The following is a 16,981-nucleotide window of genomic DNA, read 5'->3' on the forward strand; positions in this document are numbered from 1 at the left end:
TGCCCCATAGTGCACAAATTCTGGAGACAAATCTGGTCTATCATTTCAGACATTTTATCGCTTACATGTCCCTTGACCTTTTCCTTGGTCATTTTGCGAAGTAATGATCCTTCCATCCATCTAACTAATGCTCACAGCAAATTGTTAGATTTTCTGTTATTGGTTGCCTTGCATAATGTCATGACCAACTGGAAGAATAGCAACTCCCTTTCTGAACATATGTGGTGGAATTCCATATGCCTCTATATTAAATATGAAAAGGCTATGGCTCTCAAATTTCATAGGCTTGCATCCTGGTGTCAGGTGTGGAAGCCGGTTGATGACTACCTTTCCATGTTAAATATGGTAGCTGGGTAGCCTTAATACATCCATTATCATTTTCAAATCGCATATAGTCATAATGTCCATGGTAGTTGGGTCTTCCTCCTACCTTCAGCTATGGTGATTTGTTTCTTTCTCTTTTTCCACTCTTTTCTTTCTTCTCTTTTTCTACTTTTTATGTTTTGTTTTATCATTTTTTATACATTATACTATGAGGGACACACTTGAGCTTTGTTCATTGAATTGACTATTGTGCATATTTGTTATATCTTTTTATATTATGTAAGATGTCCAATTGGTATGTGTGTTGCCTCTTAATAAAAACATACTTAAACTAAAAAAAAAAAAATAATAGGTTTATAATTTAACAAATCAGGGTTGCTAAATAATATAATAATAATGTACATATATATCTAAAGTGACTGGTATAAATAATGTCATAATATCATTGGGAGTGTGGACTGGACCATTTTCAGTAGGATAAACTAGGGTAAGGAGGAGATTAGTATTCTCCGAGAGGAGAGCTACTGTGTGGTGAGGTGATAAGGTAAGTGAGGAGGCGTAGGTTATTGTGAGGGCAGGGAGAAGGGTGTTATAGGAAGCAGGGTGGTGTAATAGGATGCAGTGTGGCGTCCTTGAGATCATGGGTATGCTTGTGTGAAGAGCCAAGTTTTTAGTTTTTGTTTAAATTTGTTCAGGCAGTGTTCTTGGCGTATGTCAGCGGGCATAGAATTACAGAGTGTGGGGCCAGCAATGGATAGGGCGCCTGGTTCAGGTGCCTTACAGGGAACAGGTACTCGCTCCTCGAGGGCCAGCTCTCCCTGACTCGGTGCCTGTACTTCCTTCTACAACCTGGTGGAATCGCATATCTACAGCAAACCCTAGTGAGTACTCTAACTCTCAGTCTATCTCATCCACAGTACTTCCTTGCTGGGAAACCTGCTTCGGAACCTTCCAATACCAACGGGGTGAGAAGGTCTCCCTCTGCCGAGGTCCCTGAGACTGCTACTACCAGACTGCTTCACTACTGCCACCTCTGGTGGTACTCTTCAAGCTGTACAATAAAGATCTAACTGTGTTTGTGCGTTCTGAGTCTAGCCTAGTACTATGGCTCCTCACGGGGCTCCTCCATGAAAGGAGTTAAGCTCTGGAATTCATTGCCATAGGATGTGGTTACAGCAGTTAGAGTAACTGGGTTTAAAAAAGGTTTGGATAAGTTCCTAGAGGAAAAATCCCTGCACTTGTGCCGTCGGATGCCGGTATTCAAAATGGCACCGATAGCCTTTGACCTTACTATGTCACAGGGGTTACCAGTGCCATTGGTCGGCCCCTGTCACATGGTAGGAGCAATGGACAGCCGGCACCATCTTGTGCTCCTACCATGTGACAGGGGCCGATCAATGGCACCAGTAGCCCCTGTGACATACTAAGGGCAAAGGCTATCGGCACCATTTTGAATACTGGCAGCCGATGTCCCGAGTGCAGGAGATCGCTTCAGGAACCCGCTGGACCACCAGGGACTTTTGGCAAGTGTTGGGGGGGGGGGGGTGGATCAGGAGAGTGGGGGGTTGTAGTTAATTAAATTTAAAGGGTTGGAATGGGGTTTTTGTTTTAACTTTAATGGGAAACAAATACCATACGTAACTAATGGACGAATCGGGGTCCCCCGAAAATGGATGTAATGGATTTGGGTCCTGACAAATACAAATACCGAATCGAACATATCAGTCCCTACTGCACACCCCTACCATGAGTATTTAAAATGCTACACACATATTTTATAAAATGAGTTGTATGTTGGCTTGCATTTCTTTTAAAATTTACCAGTTAGCATTTGCATTTTTCCATAATTTGGGTGATATTGGAAGTTATGTATAACAAGAGGCTTCCAATATTCACTACAGGGAAGATTGTGATATGAAGGAATAAATGGGACATTGGTATCTCTTATGCCCCACAGTAAAAGATAATGCTAACAAAATATGAGGTGCTAGAAACCATGAACTGCATGAAACATTACTTAACTGATTCTTTTAAAGTAGTGTCAGACAATTTTCTGTGCTATATAGATTAATTGTGACATATTATTATAGTCTGCAGCATTCAACTGAAACTCAACCAATGTGTATACTTCCATATTCACTGCAAGTTTTTAGGATTCAATGGAGCATTTACAAACATTGGCAAGTTTTGCAATTGCATTTTGCTTTTTCATTAATCTCCAATTTTTGCATAATGCAGAAGTAGGAATATTTGTGATTTAGTAGTGTATTCAGAGTATTGGGAGGTTTCAGTTAAATAGCTCAGGTCTTTATCTGTCTGGCTGCTGCTTGGTTTGCCATCAGTCCTTTGCTGACATTGTTTTTTTTCTTGAGTGATTTTCCTCTTGAGTAACTAATTATGTGCTTCTCATAACAACCTCATATGAGACTAATGGAATAGGTATTTCATATGGTAATCTTGTAAGTTATGATATATATACTCTATATATATAGGGAAAATCAAGAGGATTGAGCAAGAAACATGAAAGATTGAGCACAGCAGTGCAATAATATGGGGTAGACTTTATGCTCCCTTGGTTCAACATTGTATGCAGGTTTTCTGCCCTGGAGAAACTTTAATTTAGATTAGATCTAGGGGAAGTAACTATGATCTCATGCTTTTGCATGCAGAACAAAGATGGATATATAAACTGGAGGCGGGAACATTAGACGGGCTAGATGGACTAGACTCGGAGGTATGAGGTTGCATCAGCAGCCAGCTGAGATGACCCGGCTATGAGGTGAGTAAGGAGGAAGCATTTGGACTGCCAAATGTAATAATAAGAATCAGTTATGTTTTATACAGTTCTTGATTTCTGGGACCCCATTTTTGTTAGTATTACATTGTAAGAGATGTTCTGCTTATTTATACTTAGTTATCCACAGTAAACGGAACCATTTATTCTGAGAAAGCATTGGAATTATTATAAATAGTAGAGAATGATTTGGAAATCAGTAGTACATAAGTGCAATTACCTACATAGAAGTTTAGGAAGAAGGGAGTAGGCATTCTAATTCTCAGAACTGGGACATGAGACAAAGGGGAAGAAGGATTCTAAAATGAAGTTGCACAAGTATACAGGTTAGGAAAGAATGGGAATGACTGATTAATATCCTATGCCACATCCAGAGGGCTATCGTTTTGGGCCAAGAAGCAATACTTTCAAAGTTAAATTCATATAATCAACAACACAAGCACTACAGAGTGAAGGGAAGTAGATAAGTATACCCATCTTTTTGGCAATGTCCATTGGCCTGCAGCCATCCACAAGGACGTGTTTACCCATCAGGAGAGCTCAGTTCTTGAACAAATGTTATCAGGGAAGTAAAACTGCTGAGTAATAACAGTCATGGTAACAATGAAATAGGATTCACAGAGAGAGTGCCTATAGTAATGACATCCCTGAAAGTAATGAAAGTGCTGCCTGGATAAGAAGGTGGTAATATTTTACAGGGACCCCCAAATTTACACACAATGAGCATGCAGTGGACAAAATATTTCTTGTATGGGAGAAGCTGATTAGGATCATCGAATTAAAGGAAAATAAAAGAAAATAAACTGGGGTTAGCATAATAGAAAACATTTGCTATACTATATAACACATCAAATAAACATAACAGACTGATAATCACCTTGGATTACTTTTATGAATTAATTTGTGAGCTCCTACTGCAATTCCAGTAAGAAAAAAACATTATTGAATAAAGCAAAGCTACTATTTGCATAATAACATTTTCTTAAAATCTCTCTGCTCAGCATTCACATACACACTCCTTCTCTGCACTTACAGTTACTGTTATGAATGCGCCCAGCGGACCTTGAGAAGGGACACAGAGGCGCGATCGCTTGTTCCTGAGAGAGAGAGTGAGCCCTTGGCCCATGAGGCGACTCAGGGAGGAGCCCCAAGACACACCCTGAGGGAGGTGAGCGAGTACAGGCATGGTGTTATTGCTCACCCCGCCAGGAGGGCGGAGTTAGCAATCTATTAGGTTCCAGCTCCTCTGGGAGGAGAGTTAGCAAACTGTTGTGGCTCAACCTGCCAGGAGGGTGGAGTTAGCAGTCTGTATCGACCAGCTCCTCCGAGGGGAGGAGTTGGCAGTCTGATATGGCTAACCCTGCCAGGAGGGCAGAGTTGGCAACCTGGTATGCGCTGGTTCCTGTAGAATGAAAGAGCTAGCACTCTGTTATAATTCTGCTTTGGAGTTGAGCAATCTGAGACAGATCCGATAGGGAGTTAGCACTTAATATAATCTCTGTACTGAAGTACCAATCTGTTATGGATCTGTTCCCTTGAAGAAGGAGTAACAGTGATGATACTCCATTGGCAGAATTAGTGAACTAATGTGAGTTGGCTCCCACAGAGTGGTAGATGATATAATACCGCTCTTTTAGTGTAAGGAATGAACACTTAGTAGAAATGAAATGGTGAATCCCTGGGCCAATGGCAGATGACAGCGCCCTCAAGAGGAGATCCTGAGAGGAACCACCGGCTAGGCTGGAGTATTGAGACAAACACAGATAGTTCTTTATTAGACTGGAAGTAGAACCACCAGAGGTGGCAGTAATGAGCTGATGTGCTTGGCAGGACTGAAGTCCTTTAGATCCTGGAATAGCGAGTTGCTGAGCTGTAGAGAGAGACTATAGGTAGTGAGTAGACAGGGTATGCTGGATACATAACCAGTAGTGGATGATGCACTCACAATGGTAGATGTCTGTAAGGTCCTCTTATGCAACAGAGAGTCTTCAGTATTCAGGAACAGGAGCCACAGGCAAGTACTGGTTCCTGTAAGCAGTCTGAAATAGTAACTAACTGTGTATGAGATGGCTTCTGGAATAGAAGAGAGTTTAGGAGAGTTGAGGAACATAGGCCCTCGTGGAGCGAGTGCCGGTTCCTATCTGCAATCTGTAATAGCAATCCATAAGATATAGATATGCAATATCTTCTGAGAAAGATCTTCTGAGAAAGAAGAGAGTTTGTGAAAGGTTTTAGGAACATGGGCCCTCGTGGAGCGAGTACCGGTTCCTATCTGCAATCTGCAATAACTCACGATCTCCGTACCTGTGATAATGTCTTAGATAGAAAGGAGTCTTTGGGATTAGGAGCGTAGGCCCTCATGGAGTGAGTACCAGTTCCTATCTGACTAGAAATCACTGTGTTCACATCTGCGATTGCTTCCAGGCAACAGGAGTCTTCTGAGTCTTCAGGAATATAGGCCCTCGTGGAGCGAGTACCAGATCCCGTCCTGTATCTGAAATCAAGAAGAGAGAGAGCGGGATCCCCGAGGAGCAGGCACGCCTAGGTAAGTTTGTAGAGGCAGAGCAGCAGAGAAAGATTCCTCCTTGCTAACTCGATTCGTAGTTGCAAGCAAAGACCTTTTATGTTGGAAGCAGATGACGTCACTATGGGGGGACGCCCCTGAGGTTTGCACCCTTGCCGGTACAAGTCTGGAGCATGTGCGCGCACCCTTACGTCATCAGGAACATGGCGGATCCATAGTGTCAAGCCAACCCGGGGACTCCGGGACACAGAGGCAGAGAGAAGCCGCGGCAGCATCTGTCTGTCAGAGCCGAAGGGAGTCGCCACAGAGGTAGAGAGGGTGGAGCGAGGGTGAGAATAGGCACGAACGCAACACATGGGTGGAGCAAGAACACAGGAGTAGGACGAAGCGGGTCAGCCCTCCGCTGAGCCAACATGCATAAGTTAGGTCAGACGGAGGCAGAGGCTGGATTGAAGAGGCAAGGAACATATCCTAGAGCATAAAAGAGTCAGAGTACATAGGGGAAATGAGGACTCCTGGAACTTGGACGAGACGAGAATTCCTGGACTTGGACAAGATGAGATGAGACTCTGGAGACCTGGATGAGATGAGACAAGGCTCTGGAGACTTGGACGAGACGAGAGTCTGGAGACTTGGACGAGACGAGAGTCTGGAGACTTGGACGAGACGAGAGTCTGGAGACTTGGACGAGACTCTTGGAACATGAAAGAGACAAGACTCTTGGAACTTGGAAGAGATGAGACTTTTGGAGTAAGATGGTGCTGTCCCTCAGGGCGCCTTACACAGCCTGACATGGACTGGTCATGGACTATCCTGTCCCGCTGTATGCCCTACACAACCTGGAAGGCTGGTCATGGACCATGCGGAGAGCGGAACATGCACAGGATGGAGAAAAGGATATGGGCAGCACTTGAAAGAAATCCAGCCGGAAGGGGTTCCAGTCACCTGAAGACGGACACCAAATGAGACGGATTTACTCCTAAGAAGGTCAGCTGGAGACGAAGTCCTGGGGATGGCAAGGATGCTAGTGGATTCTTCAGGATCATGATGAGGAGTGAAGGAAGATGGTACACAAGAGAAAGGCACCTCAGGACACAAGCCATCTGGAGATCTGGATGCCTGGACATTTGGATCTCTGAAAGAGTGGACATCTGGGCATCTGGACATCAGGACGGATGGACATCAGGAAGAGTGGACTTCTGGATGAGAAGAGATCTGGATCTCTTGGACAGGGATGAATGGATATCAGGATGAAGGATGAAGGATGTCTGGACACCTGGACATCTGGATCTCTGAATGAGTGGGCATCTGGGCATCTGGACATCAGGACAGATGGACATCAGGAAGAGTGGACTTCTGGATGAGAAGAGATCTGGATCTCTTCAACAGGAATGGATGGACATCAGGATGAAGAACATCTGGACACCTGGACATCTGGATCTCTGAACGAGTGGACATCTGGAACATCTGGGACATCAAGGAACAGACGAGGAACCCCAAGACTTTCAGAAAGGGAAGCCGAGGGCTGGAACATACCACGAGGTTGATCCAACGAGGGACGAGACCTGGAGCATTGGACGAGACATCAAGTACAAGAAGACATGGAACATGAAGTCATCCAGACAGGAGCAGCAAGATGGACCACAATGGAAGCGGTGGGACTCCATGGATGAAGGAGAAGTTCCATGGAGTGTGCAACTCCATCCAAAGGCCCTGAGAAACTGAAGCAGGGCCTTTTTATAGCGCAGGTCCAGGAAGTGCCCTAAGGACGTCATCTGGAGGGCTGAAGGGTGCTTCCTGCTTCTGGACCTTTAAGATAAGAAGGAAGGTTTTTGCCCGCACCTAGAGTTAGTCCTGGAGGAAGTGGGCAGAGCCAAGGCCTGCAGCAGCATCCTGCCACATGAAGGAAGAGGGAGCAAGCCAGAGTCAGCTCCTGCCGCAAAGAGGAGCCATGCTGGGGGCGACCTCCTGTCCCGAAGATGAAGGGAAGGCGGCGGCGGCTCCCTGCCTCTGAAGAGGACTCTGACAACAGCACTCGGGCCGCGAAGAAGGAAGGAATCCTGGCGGGGACTTCCCTCATGGTGGCACGGCTCCAGCCTAGCAGGAGGAGAGCAGCAACAGGCCGCTCAAGGGAACACCGGCAGCGGCCTCAGCCACAAAGAGATGCAGCGGCGTCGAGTCGGCAGGGAGAGGAAGGTGAGAGTCTGTCCGTGGGATTGGGGTCCGCGGACAGGATCGTAACAGTTACATCCTTTTAAATAATAAGCAGATGCCCTAGAAGGTTGCCGCATGATTTACTGTACAAATATTTCTTCCATTCTCTTTCCTTTTTTTACCTTCTTGATTCTTACCTTCCCAGAAATATACACATTCATAGTAAAACAGACACACAAAAGATTTTACACAAACATATCCTTAAGAGGCATAAGATGACCCTATAAAATAATAAAACTCAAAATAAAATTCAAATCATTTCAGATTGCTGTTTTCTAGAAAGGATGAGCCTTGGTGCAGAGACTTAGTTCTGGCACTGAGGCCTAGCCCTTAGTTTGCCCAGCACCCAGCCATTACCCTGAAGCCAAGACCTAGCCCCATGCTGGACCAGTTGCCTGATACCTAGCCCCAAACTGGGTCCAATGCTGAGGCTTAATCTGGGGCCTGGGCCAGTGCTGAGGTCTAGAACAGAAGTCTGCCTAGAGTGGGCCAGGGCTGTGTGGTTAAAAAAGGAGGGGCCAGGGAGCTCCTAGATTGGCCCCACTCTTATCTCATCCCATCTCTAGCATTGAAGGCAGAAATGAGTCCAAGTTGATTCCACTCATGTTCCGGCACAAAAAATGGTGCCACTTGGGAATGCACCAATGTGACTTCACTTCGGCAACTTCCTCTGATGTGACCAGCACCATTTTGTTATATGAGTATGGCCATACTTCAAAATGGTATCATCCACTCAAGAGGAAGTGTTAGGATTTGTGGATATGTGGACCCTTTGGCCAAGGTGAGAGATGGTACCGCCCAGGGGAGGAGCCCCACTGAGCCTCACCATCGGGAGGTGTGGTCTTGGCTGCGGGATGGTGTACAGCAGAAAAGAAAGGAGAATGAGAGAGAGAGGGTGATCCCAGGAGGCGGGCCACAGAGCAACAGCACAGGTGCTGATGTCAGACTCAGCTCAGGACAATTGGAGTCAGGCAATAGGTGCGGCACTACCTGAGAAGTGGGGGTGCTAAGCGAAAGTAGAGTCACTGAAGTTACACAGGGTCCATTGAGATGGTACACAAGAGGGTTCCTCGGTGGGAGGTCACGGTAGTGGTCCGCAGAGCGAGGTACACCAGCGAGGGTTCCTCTAGGATATCACAGCACTGGTCCACAGAGCGGGGTACACAGGCGAGGTTCTTCTAGCGAAATCACAGAAAAGGTCCGCAGAGCGGGGTACACCGGAGAGGATTCCAATGTAGATATCACAGTAGTGGTCCACATCATGGTTACTAACAGTGGCTGAAGACAAAAGAGTAGTTCCTTAGGAAGCCTCAGAATGCGAGGCAGGCAGGAGTCTGGGTGAAGGCCCTCCGAGGAGCAGATAGCTGTGAGACGAGGAAGGGCACCCAAGGAGCGGGTACCCGGTAGTCTCACACCACGGAAGCAGGAACCGGAACAAGCACTGAAGTCAGAGTAGGTGGATTCAGCCAGATGAACTCGATGCCAAGTCATCGGCTGATTGGGCCGGTGGGTTTAAATATCCAAGATGAGTGATGTCATCTAAGGGGGATGCCCCCGAGGTTCCAGCCATGACATGGTTAAAGCAGGCCCGGGAGCACGTGCGTATGGGGACCCCAAGAGTAAAATGGTGGTCGGCAGCGTCCATGCTGCTCAGGTGGGCCCGGGAACGGAGGCAAGAAGGCCGGCGGTAGCTGGCAGAGGCCACGGGTTTGCCCAACAGAGCCAAGGCAGAGAAAAAGGAGGTGAGCAACAGAGGTCGCAGCCGTCTGCGGCCACGGAGCATAACAGGAAGGTGCTGAAGAGATGCTGTTCTCCAGGTTCCCAGTGTCATTTTAGAAGAGCCAAAATGCAGGCAGGAGCACTGGCCCCAGCATAGCCAGACTTGGCCCAGGCCTAGGCCTTGGTGCCAGGACCAGGCCTCGGTGATATGCTCTGGCCCCAACAATAGGCCAGACTTATGTCTTGGCATCTTGATCAGATTTCAGTTCCATGTCCCAGTGCCAGGCCTAGGCCTCAGCAATGGACCTGGCCAGGGACTAGGCCTTGTCATTGGGTCTGGCTTGGGGCTAGGCCTCGGCATTGAGTCTGAATTAGGGCTACCTTAGTACCAGAGCCAGCCTGAGCTTAGGCATCGGTGCCAGGGCCACTTTGGTGCTGAGCCTGGCCCAGGGTTAGGCATAGCATTGGGTCTATACCTTGTGCTGGGCACAGCCTGGGGCTAAGCCTTGGCACTGGGCATGGCTCAATATTAGGCTTCAACGTTAGGGTTAGGCTTTGGCGCCTAGCCCAGCCTAGGTCTAGGCTATAGCACCAGGAGTAGACCTTGGTGAAAATGAAAATAGTCCTGTTAGAAATATTTTTTCAGAATATAATTCCAAAGAGAAGAGAAGAAAAGCCCTACACATTATCATTTGCAAATGGGTCTCATTTATTAATGGAATAATGAACAACTCTTTTTGGGAAGATCATATGCTAATGAACTAGAGCATAAGCAGTCAACACTGATTGCAAATATTCAGGCCCAAACCAATGTTATGCTGTACGGGTCAGCATCAAAATATAAAATCTAACACTAAATTCTACCACTAGCCAGTACAGTTGGGTTAACAAAGAGGAACATGATCTGTACAGCTCTACCCTCCTAAGAACTTAGTAGTTATATTTTGGAACAACTGAAACCTCTTAAGGGCTGACTGAGGCAGTCCTACATAATGGGCACCTGAATCACTGTAGTTAAGTTCTTGGGTGCCAAGAAAGATCTAAGTTCGACTTATCTTCTGCACTTGCCCAAACAGACTTTTCATCAGGCAATAAACATAAACCTGTATTGATAGGTCAGTATCCAACTATTCCCCAAGGTTATATACTAAATGAGAAAAGGCCAGGACTTGATTATCAACCTTCACTTAAAAATTCTTAGGTAAATCTCCTTTACAAATCCATAACTAATTTTGCTCAAATATAATAATATCTCTGTATCACTCCATGATGAGGCTACTCTTGGACTACTGTGTGCATTTCTGGTTGCTGCATCTCAAAAAAGATATAGTTGCATTGGAAAGGGTAAAGGGCTACCAAAATGATAATGGGGATGGAATACCTCCCCATATGAGGAAAGACTAAAGCGGGTAGGGCTGTTCAGCTTGGAGAAGAGATATCTGAGGGGGGAATATGATAAAGGCCTATAAAACCATGTGTCTAATAGAATGGGTAAATGTAAATCAGTTATTTACTCTTTCAAAAAATACAAAGACTAGGGGACAGTATGAAGTTAGTAAGTAGAACATTCAAAAGAAATCAGAGAAAATTATTTTTCAACCAATGCACAATTAAGCTCTGGAATTCATTATTGGAGGATCAGGTTAAAACAGTTAGTGTAGCTGGAGTTAATAAAGGTTTGGACATGTTCCTGGAAGAGAAGTCAATATAATGTTATTAACCAAGTAGACTTAAGAAATAGCCACTACTTATTACTGCACGATAGCACAAAGGGATCTATTTACTGTTTGGGATCTTGCTAGGTACTTGTGGCCTAGATTGATTACTGTTGGAAAGAGGATACTATGTTTGATACACTCTTAGTCTGACCCAGTATAGAAAGTTCTGATGTTATAACTTTAGTTTGTGATCTTTTAACCAATGAGTTACTATCTCCATCCCCTTGTTCAGCCTCTCCAGATTGCCCACCTTGCCCTGCAACACTGGACAAAAAAATCTGGATATTATCAGCAAAGAAATGGAACCTCAAGCCCACCGAACTCCTGCATAATGATGAGAGATAGGTAATGTACAAGCGCCAGAAAAGAATCAAGCCCTGAGGGAACCCACACTTGCCCTTAGACACCATCTGGGAATGGCCCTGCAAAAATGAAATAAATTTTTGCTGGACTGTACCAGCTATATCTTTTTACTTCAACCAGGACCCCCAATAACTGATGATTAATGGTATAAAAAGTGACAGTAAGATCTAATAGAATGAGCATCATCACATTACAGCTCCTATCAAGATCTCTATACAGCTCCTCCAAAAGAGAGATCAATATGTTTCCATATCCTGGGTCCTACAGAACCATGAATGAAACTCATTCAAGATTAAATGATCATCCAAAATATAGATCATCTGTAAAAATTACAGATGATCTATATAATTATCCTTAATATTAGTATTGAGACCTCGGGCTTCAGATCCTGATGCAGGCACGACCTATGGCTGGTGATGTGGACATGAAGGTGCGGTCGCTAGCTCATGGGGGAGCGTGAGCCCCTGAACCACGGCACGACTTAAGGAGGAGCCCCCAAAGCACACTGTGGGAGGTGAGACCATGCAAGCACTGGCAGAGCAGGAACAAGCAGGACTGAAACTGAGACAAGGAACTCAGAACAGGAACCAAGCAGGATCAGCCCTCCACTGGACCTACACGCACCAGTGAGACCCAGCAACGCAATGCTGGCCTCAGGAGTAGCCCTCCGGCCACTCGAAAGCCCTTCCGGACCCGTCGCTTGGAAACGAGTGCGTGAGGCCAGACGAAGGCTGAGGGCAGGAACAAGATAAGGACTTGGAACTTGGAAGGACTCAGACGAGGACTTGGAACTTGGAAGGTACAGGTAGGCATTGTCCCTCAGGGTGCCCTACACAGTCTGCGGTGGGCTGGTCACAGACCAACCTGTCCGCTTGCGTGCCCTACACAACCTAGGAAGGCTGGTCGTGGACCACGCAGGAGCGAGACAAGCACCAGAAGGGGATCCAACCAAATGAGGCTCCAATGACTGGAAACAGGAACCGGATCCATATGGATTTACCCTTGGGGTGGCCATCTGGAGGACTCGAAATGTTGGCAGACTCGTAATTTGGAAGACTCGAAACTTGGAACACTTGGCATACTTGGAACTTGGAACACTTGAAATATGGAACACAGGATCATCAGGACTTCAGAACATCTGGAACATAAGGACTAGGCAACAAAGGAGATCTGGAACATCAGGACTAGGCAACGAAGGAGTTCCAGTGAGGAATGAGACCAAGAACATGAAGACACAGAACAAAGAACCATCTTGGACACATGAAGGCCACGGAGGACCTGGATGGGCAAGGAAGAACATGGACAGCCATGAAGTCCAGTCCGAAGGCCTCGAGGAACAGGAACTGATCCCTTTTATACGGCTGAAGCAGGAAGTGGACTGAGGCTGACATCCGGTGGGGCCGCGGGCTTTTCCTGCCGCTGGCCCTTTAAAATACAGAAGAAGAGGCGTGTGCCGTTGCCTAGAGGACCTGAGAACAGGAGGTGGAGCAGGACCACGGACAGCAGCAGCCTCCGCGTGGAAGGAGGAGCAAGCAGGTGACAAGAGCAGCCTCCAGGCTGCAAAATGGCATCAGTAGCGGAGGCAGCTTCCTTTGCTGTTCAGAGAGACAGATGGCAGCGGTGGCAGCATTCCATGCCACAAAAACAGGCGACAGGCACGGCCTCTGGCCACCCAAAGATGGCATCGTGGTGGCCTGCCGCAGAAGGTCCTGGCAGCATCGGCAACAGTGGCACTAGGCCGCAAAGATGGCATCAGCAGCATCCAGCCACACAAACAAGGCCCCGGGGAGCAGCGAGCGGCAGCAGCCCAGCCACAACAAGAAGATCTTGGCGGCGGCTTCTCCGCCGCGGAAGCAAAGGTCAGAGGTGGCAACTTCCCCACTGCACAGGATGATGATAAGGGCCCCTCCTTCTCTGAGAGTGGCATCGGGAAGGATGGAAGCGGTGAATGGAGACCTGCTCGTGGGATGGGGTCCGTGAGCAGGATCGTAACAATTAGGATCCAAATCTGTTTATCTCAGCAGTGGTCTAACTATTGTTTTCTTCAAAGGGACAAAAAGGTAATTTGAGAAAGCCAGAATGTTTTTTACGTTTTATCTAATTGTATATTTTTCTTCTTAGCATATGCAATTAATTCAATCAACACCACAAATAGTTGTAGAGAGAAACACAGGGTACATTTGAATATCAAAGGCAGGAAGGAGTGTGCTATGACATATTTTTCAGATCAGTATAAATATGTCGCAGCACACTTATTCCTGCCATTAATTTAATCAAGACATGGCAAAACAGCAGCAAATGGAGAGTATAATCTTTAGAAGCATTTACATGGGTAAAATCCAATTTACGGAAATGAAAATTTGGGGGCTGCACATCCCTACAATATTGTCCCCTTTTTTCAAAAATTTAACAGTGCTGTCACATGCCATTGTCTGCCTCATGCTCTACCATCTAATGATTGTTTCATAGCATGTATGTCCACATTGTTGGCTACTTTTTCACAGTTTAATAGTCATGGGTAGTAATTGATTGTTAGGTTCTCCATTTACCCATATAATGACATACTTTTGCTAAACCAGAAAAAAGCAGATGGACAGGCAAAATTATGGAGTATTTCTACGTTTTCTCTGTAAAGTAACATGAATAATTTTCTATTATGCAAGCTTGTATCTGAATTTTTCTATGTATTATATAGAATCCATAGAGATATGGATGAAAATGGTTTAATGAGTACTGTAATGTAATTGTTGGTGATGTTCTCGAGAGCTAATAGATTTGCATAAAGATATGTTACTGAACTTACCGAGTGAATTTCTGAAAGATTTTTACATGGGTAAAATGATGTTTATCCATGCAAGAGCCCTTATTTAAAATTACTTCTCCCCCCTTTGAAGGTAAAAATACACAAACTGGTGATAGCATAGTTACTTTAAGCCACTGGCAAAAGATCTGAGGTAGGTGAGGGAAAGAATGCACAAAGCTTTAATTTTGAAAGCCCCGTGTGGTGAAAGCTGTTAGCGTAGCCGCGTTTAAAAAAGTTTGGACAAGTTCCTGAAGGAAAAGTCCATAAACCATTATTAAGGTGGAGTTGCAGAAATCCACTGCATATCTCAGGGATAAGCAGCATGGAATCTATTTACCTCTTGAAATCCTGGCAGGTACTTGTGACCTGGACTGACCACTGTTGGAAACAGGATACTGGGCTTGATGGATTTTTGGTTTAACCCATTATGCAAGCCTTATGTTCTGGCTGCTGGTGTATTACAGGTACCATTGTACCTGCTGTTCACTGCCACTTGGTTTTTCAAAATGGTACCCCCATGAGGAATTTCCCTTCAAAAATAAGCTTGCAGTCCCATGGGTTCAACATGTCCATGGGATTGCAAGACCCATGGTTAGTTTACAATTTTCCCCAATAATGAATATTATAGCAGTATCTAGCACTAGTAATTAGGGGTGTGCATTCATTTTCAACATATATGTAAAACGCAACGTAATTTTTTTTTTTAACTTAAAAAAGTGATGAGGCGAAAACGATCGGATTTCCAACTTATTCAACATAGCTATGTTGAATAAGTTGGAAATCGCGATTGTTGATCCTAAATAAAAATTTAAACCCCTCACCCTCCTTAACCCCTCCCCCAAGACTTACCAAAACTCCCCAAGCTGGCCAAAAGTTCTGTGAGGGTCCGGGAGCGGACGCGCGGGGAATCACGTGACATCGCGTCACTCCGACGTGACGCCGACGTCACGTGGTCCACCACGGTTCCGCTCCCGGACCCCTCGTTGGACCCAAACGGCACTTTTGGCCAGCTTGGGGGGCCTTTTGGCCAGCTTGGGGGGGTCAGTAGGCCCCCCCAAGCTGGCCAAAAGTTCCGTTTGGGTCCAACGAGGGGTCCGGGAGCAGAACCGCGGTGGACCACGTGACGTCGACGTCACGTGATTCCCCGCGCGTCCGCTCCCGGACCCTCACGGAACTTTTGGCCAGCTTGGGGAGTTTTGGTAAGTCTTGGGGGGGGGGATTAAGGAGGGTGAGGGGTTTAAATTTTTATTTAGGGAATCGGTGCACGTATGGACATAGACTCAACTTATGGAATTGTACATATGTCCATATTGACCAAAATTGACCCCCCCTTTCGACTTATGGACTTATGAACTTAAACTTTTGGTCTGCACATCCCTACTAGTAATAGTATAATCTGTGTTACAGAAAGTATTTTATGGGAAAGTCATAGTGTATCTAAGTACTACAAGTGTAGACAGTGGGGTTTGTATTAAAGTATTGAAAATATATGATGTTCCATAGATTCTACTAAATTTATCAGTATATGAGCAGTTGCTATGATGACTTTGCAGTGTAGCGAGTACAGTATGTGTGTATATGGTATGTTCAAAAAAAGGATATTAGAAAGTGAGGGAATAACTATGTGACTATATTGAAAACTAGGCTTAAAAGAGAAAAATATAGTTGATAATATATAAGTTTTATATAATGATATAGGAATTAGGGCAGACCATAGTTGTTTTAATAGACAAATTCTGTGAACCTGAACAGGAAAAATAACACTGACTCCTTAAAAATAACTTTTGCATGAGAAACTTTAGCCTGTCATTAAAAATAGGAGAGAATGATATACATATTTTCAGTGAAATTTTCTGACACAGATTATGATGAGGGTTTGTTCACACTAAATGTCCTATTTTTCCTCAAGCATAAAAAGTTTTGAAAGAGTCAAAATTGTTATTAAGTGTCATATTCATTCCCATAGGAGCTGTGTGTCTGCTGCAGTGTTTCAAGTCAGAATTGCTACTGGCTCAAGTAGAAGTAAATATATTCAGGTTTGTGGGTGCCATAAAATGAATGAAAAAGGCATTCTCATGAATATTTGCTATTTGGCCTTTTCATAATACTTATATTTATTATTTAAGAGATGAAATGTATTTTGGGTGAATCAAGTCTTCTGACATTTTGAAAGACTTATAAATAAGATATCGCATTATCGACAGTCTTCTGCGGCTAGTCTTTCTTTTTTTGTGCTATTTATTTACAAAAAATCTCAAAGAATGCCCATGTTTTTTTTGTCTACAGCACTTGAGGAATATTAAAATAAAATCTACATTACAGTTCTGTGAAGGATATTCCATGGTGTAATTAATGGATTTCTGCAGCATCCAGTAACATCAATAAAACTGTAAGCATGAATTAATTACCTTTAAATATTTTAAAACTTTACAACAAAACAAGAAATTGTTTCTTGTTCTAACTGACATCCCTGGGCATGTGACCAACTGTTAAAGCCATGGCTGCATGCCATGCTCCATGGT

This window comes from Rhinatrema bivittatum, chromosome 7, assembly GCF_901001135.1.
Source record: "Rhinatrema bivittatum chromosome 7, aRhiBiv1.1, whole genome shotgun sequence".
NCBI classification, from domain to species: Eukaryota; Metazoa; Chordata; class Amphibia; order Gymnophiona; family Rhinatrematidae; genus Rhinatrema; species Rhinatrema bivittatum.